Below are 17,013 nucleotides of genomic sequence, written 5' to 3'. Positions count from 1 at the left end.
GGGTGGTACAAAATGGCTTGGTACGGGACCTGTACTCTCTATTATTTCCGATTAGGATGTTGGATGGATATTGGTGTAAGGTGGATGATCATGACATATCATGCATACATTATCATTGTTGAAGTAAATTCCCACATGTGAGTTACAAGTATGGTGTATCCCTATGTTTATGTGTGTGATGTGATTATGAGTATAATGTTGATTATATTACTTGATGTATGGGTATTGTTGAAACAAATGGTAAGTTATTAATTTCTTCATGATGTTGATGATAAATGATGAATTATATGTTTAAATATATTTTATGTCTGAGTGTGATATTCTGAGTAAGTCCCCGCCGTCAATGAATTTAAGTTCATTAGATGTCTTACTCTCTCTATTTCTCTTCTTTTCTATTTCTTACGTTCGGACGTGTACTCGTCAGGTAGACAGTTGTACTCGGATTTGGAGCTACCCGTCCGTGATGTTCCAGGAGGGGGCATGAGGAATTGAGGAAGAGGCAGTACCCTAGCTTTGGAGTTAGCCACTAGGAGTTGCTTATCATTTTTGCGACTGACTTTTGAAAACAAGGACGACTTCAGTTTGTTCCTGTCTTTGTTTAGTGTCTGTTGGCGATGATTAACATTTTCGCTCTTTCTTTTTGGATTTTGTATATGTTAGTGGCGATGTAGTTTCCGCCTTTGTTGATTTAGTTTGTATGAACTAAAGATGACTTAACCGTTTATATGCATTGTGTTATTCAGGAAATTGTGAATCAGGTTAAGTTATCATTCGATAACGATAAGTTGATTTTCCGCATTTGAGTTACTTAAAGTGATGTCCCGGAAAAGGAAGGTTTTAAAAGGAAACAATTTTATACAATCTCTTTATTCAAAAAAAAATTTACCCATTTTTCCGCAATGTTTTTGAGAAGTATTTTTTGGGGCGTTACAAATCTCTGCTGCATTGCATAGTGAATTTTAGTTCATGACCAATTGAAAAGGAGTGATTAATGATCATACAAAGAGTTTCATTTTCTATAAACCACATGATACTTAGAAAGTCATACAACCACATGATACCGCCATACTGGCCCAACCAGCTTGGTTCACTATGTAAGGAGTGGACAGAAGGCCAACTCCACACATCATATTAATCCCTACAAAGGTAATAATACTTTCAGAAGTGAAGAGAGGGTAAACCAGGTTATGAAAAAAACATAAATTTGTTAACAAAATTTTCAAACCAAAGAATCAATCTTAGTACTCATTGCTTAATCAGGGCCAACACTTTAAACCGTCTAACTTTATTCGATGAAGTTCTTGCCAGCAATGGAATGGACAATGCTCATATATGAAATAAAATGTTAACCCATATGGTAGTATATCAAGATAATGAAACATACCATTGAAAACTGTTTGAGTGAAGCTGCATCCATAACCAATGGGCAATTCTTCAGAAACAAGCCTTTGCATTGAACCTTTATCCCACCATGTTGATTGATTAATGCCTTCCTGACCCTTTTGTATAAGAATCTTTCAACTCTTTGAATGATTCTTTCCATCTATCTCTATGTAACTCTTTGAACGATTGCGAAAACTTGAATAAATAAAACTCGGTCCTTGCAAAATTGATCCCAAATTTGAAGTTGTGGCAATTGTGTAAGAATATGTATTCTCTTTGTTACAAGTAAGGGAGTGGAGATAAAATTAAAAATAATCAAAACCCTGAGCTAATTCAGGTTACTGGAAAAATTGAAGAAAAACAAAAAAGGAATATAACATAATTCTTGCAAAGCCTATGAAGCAAACCAAAAACAATCTCATTCACCTCTTCACACAACCATTCACCTGCACAATTCATTTGAAAAGGAGTGAATAAATACATTTAATTTAAGCTCTAAATACATTACCAATAGTGTAGATGTTGTTGAAATCATTAAGACTAGACTATATAATCATTTTCCATTACAAATTTTGTTGTAGTCTCACACCTTTATGAAATATGACTTGAAGTTACTGTACTTATATTTCCAAATGTCTCTTTTCCTTCTTTTTATTCCATTGTATATTTTTTAAGATTTGTATGAAAAGTAAAAGTTGAATGAATATTTTAATATTGTACTTATGTTGTTATGTACTAGAGCCTTTAGAGATCAACACCTTATGCATAATTTCAATTGGCTTAAATGGCCAATTTAATTATTTTTATTTTCAAAAATTCGTTACCGTGATGGACAAAGAATGAATTAAATTACCGAGGTATAGCTTAGAGTATATTGATGGTGTTGAGTTTTTTCTGAACTATGCTTACACCAATGGAAAACTGCAAGGAGCATAAATTTTGTGTCCTTGTGCTAAATGTCACAATACTTGCTGGGAAGTCAGGGCTATAGTGTACGACCATCTAATAGGATATGGGTTTGAAGACGGATATGATGTACGGGTTTGTCATGGCGATGTTCTAAAATACACAGATCTTGATGGTTGCATGGAAGATGATGATGATTTAGTTGATGATATTGAAGGATTATTGCATGATACATTTAGAGATGTGGCAGAAGACAATGAACTTAACAAGGGCCTCAATGATGATGCTAAAAAGCTCTATAATCTAATTGAAGAAGCACAACAAGAGTTGTATCCAGGTTTTAAGAATTTCTCTACATTGTCATTCACGATTTGGTTGTACTTGTTGAAATGTCTTCATGGGTGGAGTAATGCATCATTTACATCCTTTCTAGGGCTCTTGAGAGAAGCTATGCCTCATTTGAATATCCCTGATTCATTTTATAAAACTAGAGGCATGATCAAGGATTTGGGGCTTGATTATGAAAAGATTGATGCATGTCCTAATGACTGCATGTTGTATTAGAAGGATCATAAGAATGACTGCTCTTGCCATGTATGTGGTGCTTCACGATATACAAAATCATCTAGTAAGAATGATGAGAACAAGAATGCACACAAAGTCCCTCCTAAAGTTTTAAGTTACTTTCCCCTAATCCCCATACTACAAAGACTATTTATGTGTTCAAAGACAGCTAGCTCATTAAGGTGGCATGAAGAAGAGCGTTCAAAAGATGGGAAGTTGAGACATCCTGTCGATTGCGAGGCATGGAAATATTTTGACAAGCGCCATCCTAACTTTTCTATTGACTCACGCAACATAAGACTTGGTTTGGCTAGTGACGGATTTAATCCTTTTAGATCAATGAATTTGTCTCACAGTATATGGCCTGTGGTACTAATACCATATAATTTCCCTCCTTGGTGGTGCATGAAGGTTGAGTATTCTATTCTCTCATTAATAATCCATGGACCAAAAGCACCAAGAAATGACATTGATGTCTACCTCCAACCACTAGTTGATGATTTAAAAGTATTGTGGGAGTCAGGTGTAGAGACTTATGATGCTTCAAAAAATCAAACTTTTCAGATGAGAGCAGCACTAATGTGGACTGTTAATGAGTTCCCTGCGTATGTTATGCTGAGTGGGTGGAGTACAAAAGGGAAACTCACATGCCCTTGTTGTAATTATGAAATTAATTCAGCTTATCTAACGCATAGCCGAAAAATGTGTTATATGGACCATCGCATTTTTTGCCTATGGATCATGAATATAGATCAAATGCAACAGATTTTAATGGGAGAAAAGAATTTAGGCCTCCATCTCATTCGTTAGAAGGTGTGCATATCTTAACATTTTTAGAAAACTTCAATAATATGTTTGGAAAGATGCAAAAGAAGACCAACGAAGGTCCATGGAAGAAGAAATCAATTTTTTTTAGTGTCATATTGGAAGCACAATCTTTTAAGGCACAACCTTAATGTAAGGCACATAGAGAAAAATATATTTGACAATATAATTGCAACCTTGTTGGATATACTTGGGAAGATAAAAGATCATGAAAGATCTCGTTTTGACTTACAAGAGATGGGTATTAGAAAAAAGCTTCATCAAAAGGAGACACATGATGGTAAAAAATTGATGTATGCAAAAGCATGTTTCTCCATGACACCAAATGAAAAATCTATCTTTTGTGCTGTCCTAAAGGATACAAAAATAGCATATGGTTGTGCATCAAATATTTCAAGATGTGTTAACGTCGCTGAAAGAAAATTTTCTGGTTATAAGAGTCACGATGCACATTTCATGCTACATTTTTTGCTTCAAGTTGTAGTGAGAAGTACAATATCTAGCCAAGTTGCCCATCCTATAATTCGTCTACGTTCATTTTTTCATTGTCTATGCCAAAAAGTTATTGATGTGAATGATCTAGATATCTTACAATCAGAGATTGCAGAAACACTTTGTCAATTCGAGACCATTTTCCCTCCCAGTTTCTTTGATGTGATGGTTCATTTGCCTATACATCTAGTGAATGAGTTGAGATTGGGAGGGCCAGTTCAATTTCGGTGGAGTATTTTCCAGAAAGATATTTAGGTAAATTGAAGAGTTATGTTCATAACAGAAGTCGTCCAGAAGGTTGTATTGCTGAGGGATACTTGGTTGAAGAATGCTTGACTCTATGCTAAAGGTATTTACATATTGATAGATGTTACCCTTGTGCAGTTTAGAGTCTGAATTTTTTTTCCAACATTGGTTATCCTATTGGAAGAAAAAAAATGGTAAAATAATTTCTTTAGATTTCAAGACAAGAAGCCAAGCCCACCGATACATCTTGTTTAACTGCGATGAAGTTGAATAGTTCATTAGGTAAATAACTCTAATTCTAGACTGTTTTAATAGTCTACAAGTTGTTCAAAATTTATTATAACATTGTTATGTATGTTTTAGTGAACAGGAAGATGACATCACAAGAATCAATAAAAGAAAGAGGTGGAGCCAAGCAAAGAGTCAGTATGAAGATTTCATTGAATGGTTCAAAGTATGTGCTTTGAAGGATGATGTATCTATCCAACTTAAGGAGCTTTCAAGAGGACCAAATATTGTTGCAAGACGCTTTTCTGGCTATGTCATTAATGGTTACCAATTTCATACCAAACAATGTGATGCCAAACGCAAAACACAAAATAGTGGCGTGACACTAGTTTCAATAACTCAAAGCTTTGCAAGTACTAAAGATGGAAATCCGACAACAAAGCCATTAATTTATTATGGATCAATTACTGAAATCCTTGAGCTAGACTATTATGGAAGTTTCAAATTTGTGTTCTTTAGGTGTAATTGGTTTGAAGTTGAAGAAGATAAGTATGGGTTAATATGTGTTTACTTCAATAAAAGATGCTACAAAAATGACCCTTTTATGTTGGCTTCTCAGGTCAAGTAATGCTTTTACATTCAAGATCCTCTTAATTCAAATAGAAATTATGTTTTGAAGAATATTCCTAGAGACTATTTTGATATGAAAGAGGAATCACATTTGAATAACCAATAATTATATCAAAATGAGCCACCAGATGATGCATTAAATCTATTTATAGTTGATGAAAGATCTGGATTTCAATTGGTTAGGGGTGACTTGCCACCAACTATCGCTGAAAATCCTTTGCTTGTGCCAAATGAGATACAATCTGAAGATTATGATCATGATGACACTTTATAGGACTACATAGAATAATTTAGTTTTAAAAATTCTTCTCTCATTTTATTACTTTTGTAAGTATATAGCATTTTTCATCATAGTTTTTCATTGTTAGTGTTATGTAATTATTGTCGCAGTATATGACAAGGTGTTTTGTCAATTTCAGTTCCTCAAGTGGATGCAAAAGAAGTTTGTTGGGAAACAAGATAGCAGAAAATCAAATACATATATATACTAGCAGCTCATGTAAGTCCTTTTCATCATTCATGTGTACTTTTTATATATCATTACTCGTATATTTATCATTTTGTTATACCATGTTGCTCATGTTGGTAATAAGACAAAAAAATTGAGCTTAAATTTTAGAATTGTTTATATCTTTTCAAAATGCAGATTGATTTTCAAACTTGTGCATGAAATGAATAAAAAAGGTTTTGGACTTCAATTTCAAACTAGGTTTAATGCTAAGCAAGAGCGACCAAAAAATTCAGCAAAAAAGATCAAAGGATCAAGATCAAAGGATGAATCCATTTCAAAAGAGACAATTCACAACTATAATAAGAAATCAAGGTAAAGGAGCTATGAGTGAACAAATTTGTAAGAAGAAAAAGATCACTAAAAAGTATCCATCCATGTCGCTTGATAATTTTCTGAATAATAATCAAGAATATGAAGATGAGCACGAAGGTGAGGATGAGCATGAAGGAGAATATGAGCAAGAAGAAGGTGTGCAAGAAGGTGAAAATCAGGAAGAAAATGATAAGATATATGAAGTTGGTGAGGATATCAACCATCAAAATGAGCAAGTTAATGAAACAAGTAATAGTACAGAGCAAGGTAACCTTACTGTTTTTTGTAATTGTTTTTTCAATTTTCAATTTTATATCATTTATTTATAAATATGTCAATTAGGGGAAACATAAAAAAGAAAGCGTGGGAAAACAAAATGCTTGGAAGCTCATGCACGATCACTAGAAGATAGAATTTAAATCATTTTCAATGAATATGGAGTGCCAATTGGACCAAATCAAAGAACTGTTGTTCAATTCAACAATTTTTTGGGAACACTGGCTAGGAGTTCAGATTTTTGTCCCCTTGTTTACACTAACTAGAAGGTTGTACCAGACAAAGATCTCTTATGGACTTATGTCAAGGTATTAGTTTAGAATTTGTGCTTTTTAATTTGTGTTCATGCATGTGCGTTTAGATCTTTCTAATTATGCTTCTTTTCTTTGTAGCAAAAATACATCATTCCAGATGTAGGAAAAAAGTTGTATTTGCTATTCTAAATGATGCTTGGAGGCGACACAAATGCGCCATCAAGGAAGAACATTTTAGCAAGTATAAAACAAAATATGAGCGCCTGAAAAATCGTCCCAAAGACATTTCAGAATCACACTTTAAGGAATTGATACGATATTGGAGTCTTGGAAATATTCAAGTAAGATTCTTAAACTTTAGTTTATGTTAAATTGCAATACACTTGTCAAAAATTAATATTATACTTATTATATTGGTGAAGCTAGCCATGTGGCTAAGTAACAATGAGTTAAGGCCAAAAGTGAAAAAATCATATATAGTACACATTTGCTGAGTAATTGTGAAAGGTAAAAAGACTTATATATATTGAACCCAATTAATGCAAATTAAGTTCTCTTCATTTAATATACATGGGTTCATGATTAATGTCAAATGAGGCAAACAATTTAGTCACTCTTGAGTATCCAAATAAAAGACTAAAGAGGAAAAATATGATCTAAGCCTAGCACTTTTATTGCAGCATAAAGAATCATGGACTTTAAGTGCTTAAGTCTCACACTCCCACATTAGTTGAGTATATGAGTAATGAACTGTAACCCTCCCCTATGAGCTAGATTATTTTGGGTTGAATTAGTTGCAGATATTCTCATATTAAAACTTATACCCTTCCCATACATAAAGGAAAACACAAGTTATTATGTTCACTTCTATATTTAAGATAAAATTATCATTACATATCTAAATGATAGAAGTGTCACATTTTATTATTTTATCCTTTTGTTTTTAAGTACTTCCTCTTCAGTCTATTTCACTAACTGTATGAAAAATGAATCATTTATAATGACATGAATAATCCTTGCAGTACATGATTGTAACTTCGATGCAAGCTTGAAATTGAAATATAATGTCTCTCTTATTCATCATTATAGATCACATTGTCTACTACAATGTGTCTCTTACACTAACAGATCTTTGATGCAATGTTTTTGTATTACAATATATAGGAAATGAGTGAACAAAATTCAAAAAACAAAGCTTAGCAGAAATGGAGACACCGAATGGGACCTGTGAATTTCGGTGTCATAAAGGAAAGATTGGTGTGGTATTTTAATTATAAACGTAATTATTTATATTATTTGATTTATTTGTTGTATTTAAATATTTTATTTTTTCAAAATGCAGCATGCAACTAAGGAGAATAAAGAGATGCCCAACCAAGCTGAAATGTTTTGTGAAACTAGACAAAGCAAGAAAGGAGAGTCATTGGACCAAGAAACAACTAATGCAACGATAAATTTATTTATTACCATAGTAATTGTAAGAACGGGATTGCAACTAAGAGGGGGGGGTGAATTAGTTGACTTAAAATTATAGTAACTTTTTCTGCAAAATGTAAGAGTTAATGTGCAGCGGATAATATTGCAGAAAAATAAACAAGTATAAAGTAAAGAGGTAAGGGAGAAGAGAGTACACAAGGATTTTATACTGGTTCACCTTCTTGTCCACCGAAGGTTACGTCCAGTACTCTTGCAACACAAGAGATTTTCCACTAAATATTAAGAGTTGTAATTACAATATCCCACCCCGAGATCTCTCTGTACCTTACACACTCACTAATATTTATACCCTTGGAAAACACTTTTCCGTGACACTCTATCCCCTTTCTATTCACACCCCGTGAAAGAAAGATTGTTTGCAATGAATGAAGAATTACAACAATGGCTTTGGATTGCCTTTACAAGTAAGAAATATTATATCACTTGCAATCCAATCAACTCTCTTTATATGCTTAGTAATAATGCTCAATATATTTGTGAAAACTTTTGAAGCAATTACTCATAATAAATTCTCTATTGAAAGTTTAAGAACTCAGTGCAAAACTGCAGAAAACAGTGAGAGAATTTATGAGAGTTGTATATAGGTTGTGTATTGATGTTGTGAGAGTTAGAGTCTTTATATAGGCTTTCCAAACACCCAAGGTGCCTTTCTGAAAGTGTAGGAGTTGTTTGGAGTGAAACCATTTCGTTTTGAAATATGAAATCTCATGCAATAGTCCTCAGTAATCGATTACTGACATTGGGTATTCTTTAAAAATAGTTTGAGCATTACTACTTTGTATATTTAAGAGTTTTAGGATAGAAGTACCTATAGAGACTTAATCTAATCTTCTTGAAGCTTTATTCTTCTTTGTCTTCGTAAGTATTCTTAATTTTCTTCTTTTTGGTGATGTTAGTATCTTCATCAAAACCGTGCCAAGGTCAGGAGCAAAGATCTTCTTCGCAATCTCCCCCTTTTTGATGATGACAAACCAATATCTTCTTAACAGTGTAGTTTTCTGAATTTTCTGAGAGTAACATACTTTGTGATATATCTTGACTTGTCTTGAGTATGCTCCCCATATATTGTATGCTCCCCCTTTCATTTAGAGTTAAGTGCTTTTGACTTCATCAAAAAGTAGAAAAGCCAAGAGTCCAGCACAAAGATATATTGCATATATAGCATACATGATGTATAACACAATAGATATGAAAATTAATGTAGTGCATATCATAATAGCATAATATCATAGCATAAAATCAAATATTGTCCAAACATAAAAACAGATGTTCAGAAATATGCATCGATAGGTTTTTGGGTTTTGGAGATTTGGGGGTTTTTGATTCAAGCCACTAATCACGAAAATGAATGGTTAGAAGTGTTTAGAATCGAAAATGTGATAAGAATATACACAAAAATCACCAAAAATGGATTAAAAACAAGGTTTTTAGAGGTTGAGAGGCTTTGAGAAGAAGAGAACACGAGTTGAGTGAAAAAGATGAGTTGAAAATTGCAGAAATTATATATATAACAGCACAGAGTAATCAGTTACTCAGAAACAAATTTTTTAAAATTTTCAAACAGCTGCTTTGAGTAATCAATTACTCACTTTGGGTAATCGGTTACTGAAATACGATGTTTAACCCTGTAATCGGTTACTCTCCAGTGTAATTGATTACTTACCTCAGAAAAACTTATTTTTGGGCAAAATTAAGCTACGGAAATGATTTTTAACCCAAAAATTTAAGTTTTTGAACATGAATAAATATATTTAAGATCAAGTAGGCATGAGATAATAATAATGAAGCAAACATATATTCATATAAGCATGTTTAACACAGGTAAGCTTCATCAAGAATGCCTAATTCAAGTCTAATTTTGTAAAAAGGTTCTTTTGCCAAGGGCTTAGTGAAAATGTCTGCAAGTTGGTTATGAGTATCAACAAATTCTACCGATACATCTTTCTTTTGAACATGATCCCTTAGGAAGTGATGCCTTATATCTATGTGTTTGGTTCTAGAATGCATAATAGGATTCTTTGTAAGGTTTATAGCACTAGTATTATCACATTTGGAGTGCAGCCTAAGTCTAAGTCATAATCTCGTAATTGTTGTTTGAGCCACAACACTTGGGCACAACAACTACCTGTTGCTATATATTTAGCATCAGCAGTGCTTACCGCATAACATGCTTGTTTCTTGCAAGACCAAGAAACTAAAGCATTGCCTAAAATGTGACAAGTATCACTTGTACTTTTCCTTTCGAATTTACATTCGGCAAAATCTGAATATCCAACCAGTTTTCAAATACTTCCTTTAGGATACCATAGTCCAACTTCAGTTGTACCTTTTAAATATTTCATAATCCTCTTAACCGCAATTAAATGTGATTCGTTTGGTTTAAACTGATAACGTGCACACAAACATACACTAAAAATAATATCGGATCTACTGGCAGATAGATATAGAAGATATCCGATCATACCTCGATACTTTGATATTTCAATACTTTTTCCACTTTCATCGGTATCGATGTATGTGCTAGATCCCATAGGAGTAGCTATTGGCTTGTAGTCATCCATATCCAATCTTTTCAGCAACAGTACTTGGTTTGACTCACAAAAATGCCATTATCAAGTTTTTTGATTTGTAGTCCAAGAAAGTAATTTAACTTTCTCATCATGGACATTTCAAATTCTCCTTGCATCATTTTGCCAAATTCACTAAACAAATTTTCATTATTAGAACCAAAAATAATATCATCTACATAAATTTGAACTAGCAAAGTATGATGATTTATTTTCTTTATAAATAGAGTAGTGTCGACCTTCCCTTTGGTAAAACCTTTTCTATCAGAAAAGTTGTAAGACGATCTTACCACGCTCGTGGTGCTTGCTTTAGACCATAGAGAGCTTTATTTAGTTTGTAGAAATGAGAATGATGTTTGTAGTCTTCAAAACCAGGAGGTTGTTCTACAAACGCTTCTTCTTGAATGTAACCATTGAGAAAGGCGCTCTTGACATCCATTTGGTATAACTGAAAATTAAGAGAACAAGCATATGCAAGTAATAGCCTAATAGCTTCAAGTCTAGCAACTGGAGCAAAGGTTTCATCAAAGTCAATACCTTCTTCTTGGTTGTATCCTTAGGCTACTAGTCTAGCTTTATTTCTAATGATGACACCATTTTCATCAGATTTATTTCTAAAGGCCCAACGAGTTCCAATTACATGCCTATTTTTCGGTCTAGGAACAAGTTCCCAAACTTCGTTTCTCTCAAACTGGTTTAATTCTTCTTGCATAGAAAGAATCCAGTGTTCATCCTCGATTGCATCATCAATCTTGGAGGGTTCTATCTGAGAGACGAAGGCCATGTTTAGACAAGCATCAAGCATTCTACGAGTAGTTATACCTTTACTTATATCACTGATGATGTTGTCGATAGGATGATTTCAATGAGTTCTCTACTCTTTTGGTAGATCTGAGTGACTGTGTTCTTCTTGAGAAGATAGATCATCATCTTTTCTCAAGTTTTCAGGTTCAGTTGTAAGATCAACAATAGAGTTTTCTTTGGTGGATGAACTTGGCAAGTCGTCTTCATCACTAGATATTGCATCTCTTAAAGCATGATTATTTCCATCAAAAGTTACATTAATAGATTCTTCCATGGCTAGAGTTCTTTTATTAAAGACTATGTATGCTTTACTTGTGAGAGAATAGCCAAGGAAAATCCCTTCATCAGCTTTAGCATCAAACTTGCCCAAATTATCCTTACCATTGTTCAGAACAAAACATTTACAACCAAAAACGTGTAGATGAGAAATGTTAGGTTTTCTACCTTTGAAGAGTTCATAGGGGGTTTTCTTAAGAATGGGTCTTATAAGAACTCGATTCGAAACATAACAAGCAGTGCTAACTGCATCAGCCCAAAAGTATTTTGGGAGGTTAGTTTCATTTAACATTGTTTGAGCCAGTTCTTCTAAGGACCAATTCTTTCTCTCTACAACACCATTTTGTTGAGGTGTTCTAGGAGCAGAAAAATTGTAGTTGATCCCAAGATCATCACAGAATTCCTCAAAAGAGGAGTTTTGAAATTCTCCCCCATGATCACTTTGTATAGCAGCGATTTTTAGAGATTTTTCATTTTCAACTCTTTTAGCATAAATGCTAAAGGCTTTGAATGCCTCATTCTTATGTACTAAGAAGAGAGTCCATGTATATCTAGAAAAATCGTGCACTATAACAAGAGCATAGTAATTTCCACTAAAACTTTTTGTCCTTGAGGGACCAAATAAATCCATATGAAGTAGTTGTAATGGTCTATCAGAAGAAACCATGTGCTTTGGTTCGAAAGAATTTTTTGTTTGTTTACCCATTTGACAAGCACTATATAGTTTATCTTTAACAAACTTCATTTTGGGTAAACTGACAACTAAATCTTTCTTAAGAAGTTTATTCAAATGTTCCATGTGGATGTGAGCAATTCTTCTATGCCAAAGCCATGCACTTAGGTAAATATAATAACAATGTTACCTGTACCAAGGATTTTTCTTTTGATGTTCTATGCATAAGTAACAAGGCCTTTATTGCTTGAATAAATGATAATTTTGAATCTCTTCATTCTATGTGCTTTGAACAACCGTTGTCGTGATAATACATTTATGCTTATGGTTTTCAAGCACTCCTGCGAAACAAATTAAAAATATTTTCTAGGTACTCAATGTGATTTGGGTCCTGCGGGGTTAGCACATTTCTCAACCCAAACATATTGGCCAGTTGGAATACCAACTTTTCTAATATGACATGAATTAGGAGAATGACCAAAAAATTTACAATAAAAGCATGTGGGTTGATGTTGATGCGTCTTTTGTTTAGACTTGTAGAAAGAATGTTGTTCAAGATTTTCTTTAGAAATGTTATGCATGCAATCATTCTTAGTTTTCACAAAAGTACTCTTTGTCATACCATTAGTTTTTCGGCTATTTGTGTAGCCTAGACCTCTTCGGTCATTGGTATGTTTTTGAGTATTTAAAATATTGTCCAATTTATAAGTACTCTTCTTGACCATATTCATTTCTTGATTTAATGAAATCAATGCACTTGTCATTTGATTTGGATTTTAAAGCATCCAAATCTTTTTGTATAATTTTATTTTGACTCTCAAGAAGTTCTATAGTGTTTTTATGATTTATGCTCACTTTAGAGAGTCTAATAAATTCTTCATGTAATTCACAAAAAGCGTTATGTAACTCATTATATGAAAATGTATCATTTGGTTCAGAGTTACTAACCTCGTAATCGTCATTTGAATTGTGTGAAGCCACCAATGAAGTATGTGATTGCTCCTTAATTCTGAGTTCTGCATTTGAACCATCATATTTATCTTCTGATATAACATTTGTTCTTCTACGCTTCTTGTCCTTCTTTCTTTTGAAAGTATAATGCTTTTGTAGGATGGACAAGCACTTTTTAGATGATCTGGTTTTCTGCATATTGAGCATGTAGATTTTTGCTTTGATGTTGATGCTTCACTATTTGTTGTAGACCTTTGTACTTCTTTGGCTCCATGCATCCTTTCTAGAGTGTCCCAAATTTCTTTCGACATTTTGCAACTTCATACTCTAAGGAATTCTTTTTCTTCTAGAGCCGACACAATAATGTTTTTGGCTTTAAGGTCGTATTGTACTTTCTTCTTGTCTTCATCATTCCATGAAGATTTAGGCTTTTTTTCCCTTATATTGTTGATAACAGTAAATGGTATATATGGTCCTTCTTCAATGGCGTTCCATATGTCTAAGTCTTAAGATTCAATAAAGATCTTCATTCTAATTTTCCAGAAGTCATAGCATTCTCCAACAACGCTTGGAGGGCGGTTAATGTTGGACTTTTTATCAATTTTTTCTGCAAAATGTTAGAGTTAAAGTGCAACGGATAATATTGCAGAAAATTAAGCAAGTATAAAGTAAAGAGGAAAGGGAAAGGAGAGTACACAAGTGTTTTATAATGGTTCACCTTCTTGTCCACCGAAGGCTACGTCCAGTACTCTTGCAACACAAGAGATTTCCACTAAATATTAAGAGTTGTAAATACAATATCTCACCCCGAGATCTCTCTGTACCTTACACACTCACTAATATTTATACCTTGGAAAAACACTTTCCAAGTCACTCTTTCCCCTTTCTATTCACACCCTTGTGAAAGAAAGATTGTTTGCAATAAATGAAGAATTACAACAATGGTTTTGGATTGCCTTTACAAGTAAGAAATATTATATCACTTGCAATCCAATCAACTCTTTAGTATACTTAGTAATAATGCTCTTTAAGTTTATAAATCTTTGAAACACTTTAATTCAAACAACTCAAAAAAATAGCTTTGAAAGTTTGAGTTCAAGTTGCTTAGAAGTGCAGAAAATTATTTCAGAAAAGTATAGGAAAGTTGTGAGAAAAGTGTGAAAGAGTTGTTTTCATTGTGAGTTCTAAAGCCTTTAAATAGGCTTTCAAATCACCCATTATGCCTTTATGAAAGAGTAGAAATTGTTTGGAATGAAGGCATTTCGTTTGGGATGAAAACTCTTGAGTTTCAAATCTGAAAATTGATGTAACGGCTCTCAGTAACCGATTACAGCATTGAGTAATCGATTACTCAAGTGTTCTGTCCACTGTTTAATTAATTTTGAATTAGAGTAATCGGTTACTCATTTTGAGTAATCGGTTACTCAACTTTAATAACACTTGTAATCTGTTACTCAAAGACAGTAATGGATTACTCTGATAAGTTTTAAGTTGGATAACTGATTCTCACTCATGTAACCTGTTACTCAAATTTCAGTAACCTGTCACACATCATTTTGAAAAATATTTTCATTTAAAACTTAAAGTGTTTCAATTTCTTTTAAATTATTTTGAGCATTACTACTTTGCATAAGTAAGAGTTTTAGGATAGAAGTACCTATAGAGACTTAATCTAATCTTCTTGAAGCTTTATTCTTCTTTGTCTTCATAAGTATTCTTCCTTTTCTTCTTTTTGGTGATGTTGGTGTCTTCATCAAAACCGTGCCAAGGTTAGGAGCAAAGATCTTCTTCACAGTAATTAAGTTCTAGAATATGACTAGATTTTAATAAACATGGTCAATAAAAGATTAGTGTGTTGGAGTTTAGCCATGAGTTAGGCACAACTCAATTGTAGAACTAAAATATAGTTTTATGCTAACTCGATTGCTTCTAAAAATGTCAGGCACAGCTTAAAGATTTAATTCAAATTTCTAGTCAACAACCTGATGAAGCTTTTCAGAGTGTGTTTGGGAAAGAAAAGCCTGGAAGAGTTCGGTGTCATTGAAAAGTTACCACACCCACCCTTTTGAAAAGAACAGAAGAAATAGCAAAAATTGAGAAAAAACATACTGATGTATTGAAATTGTTAAATGATAAAGTTGAGAAAATGGAGGCAAAACATACGCAAGAAATGTCATCAATGGAAAAAAATTTCAAATTTTGCTAAGGAATGTCATAAATCAAAACAACTCAGGAGTAGATGTGGATGCATTAGCAATAATGTTATCAACACCAGGTACTTCTACATCGACACATGTTCCAAATAATGATAAGATAATTTCTTAATTATTTATATCATCATGGTTGCAACATGGTTAAGACAAAACTCTAATTATATAATAAATATCAAATATGTAACATTGGAAATTTCGAATTATTAGTAGAGTGACTAACCTCATGACTACTTTAGGATATTTATTTTTGGAAAAACTTGGCGTTCACTTGCAGCATGACTACTTCTCTATTTGCAGCAAAATCATTTGGAAGACAATTTGTCGCATACAGTATAGATGGGAATGAATCAAGTTTTCCTATTTTGGATTATGATTATATTTTTTTAAATAGTAATGGATATAATTGTTTTGATATGACTAGTACTGGAGTGGTTTGTATAGTGTTGCTTGTCACTTTCAAGAACATAAGTCTGTATTTTGGTTCACCAAATTTAAAGTAACAAATACTCATGTTTTAAATTAATTAATGTTATGAATATCCATTAAAAATATTTTGTCATATTTCTTATTATTTATTGATCTTACAGCATTATCGAAAAATAATGATTTTCTTAAAAAAAAAATCTAAATGAACAAATTTATTTATAAAAAGGTAGAGTAGTTAAGTATTGTATATACGGTGTAGCAAAGGCAATGATTATATATTTTAAAAATAGACATAGGACCAAAGACAACGGTTTTCTTGCCTGTAGACAATGAGAATGGTTTCAAAGTTGTTGCATGTACACACAACTGACAATGGTTTTCAAACTAGTGTTTGTATACAAACTGGCACCAGTTTTCAAACCGTTGCCAATAAACAACAACGACCACGGTTTTCTGCTTTCCTTTTAGATCATGGTTTTTAACCGTTACCTTTAACATTGCACATAAACCGTTGTCTATTTAAATAGTAGACAACGGTTTTAGAAAGGTGTTGTCAATAGTAAAAAAATTGTGGCCTAAACAAAAGGCAACGCCTCAGACTACCACAATTAAAAACCCGTTACCTCTGGCAAGGAGAACATTTTTTTGACTAATGGCCACGGTTTTCAGCCGTTGACATAGGTCAAAAATGTTGTAGTGTGCATATTTATTCAATTAAAGTAGACATGCAACACATAGAACAAAGCAGAGGATAAGTAAAATATAAAACATATGTTAATGCATGATAATATAAATATTCAACCTCAAATTATTTAAAATCTATATGGTATGTCTGATATGAATGAACTATCTAAATGCAAAAATCCTCAAGCTTAGAAATTTGCATTGTACCCAATGTAAAATCTAAACAATAAAAGAAAGAAAAGGAAACCTTACAGGTTAGGTAGGAAGTATTTCTGACTTATGTGCCAATTATAAG

General features: G+C 32.9%; 1 pseudogene; it reads left to right on the top strand.

Annotated features, from left to right (window-relative positions):
• LOC109363571 lies at positions 6,160-15,439 on the top strand (annotated as a pseudogene).

This window comes from Lupinus angustifolius, chromosome LG13 (genome assembly GCF_001865875.1).
Source record: "Lupinus angustifolius cultivar Tanjil chromosome LG13, LupAngTanjil_v1.0, whole genome shotgun sequence".
In the NCBI taxonomy this organism is placed as follows: Eukaryota; Viridiplantae; Streptophyta; class Magnoliopsida; order Fabales; family Fabaceae; genus Lupinus; species Lupinus angustifolius.
Note: the sequence above shows the minus strand (reverse complement) of the source record. Positions and strands in the feature narration are given on the sequence as shown.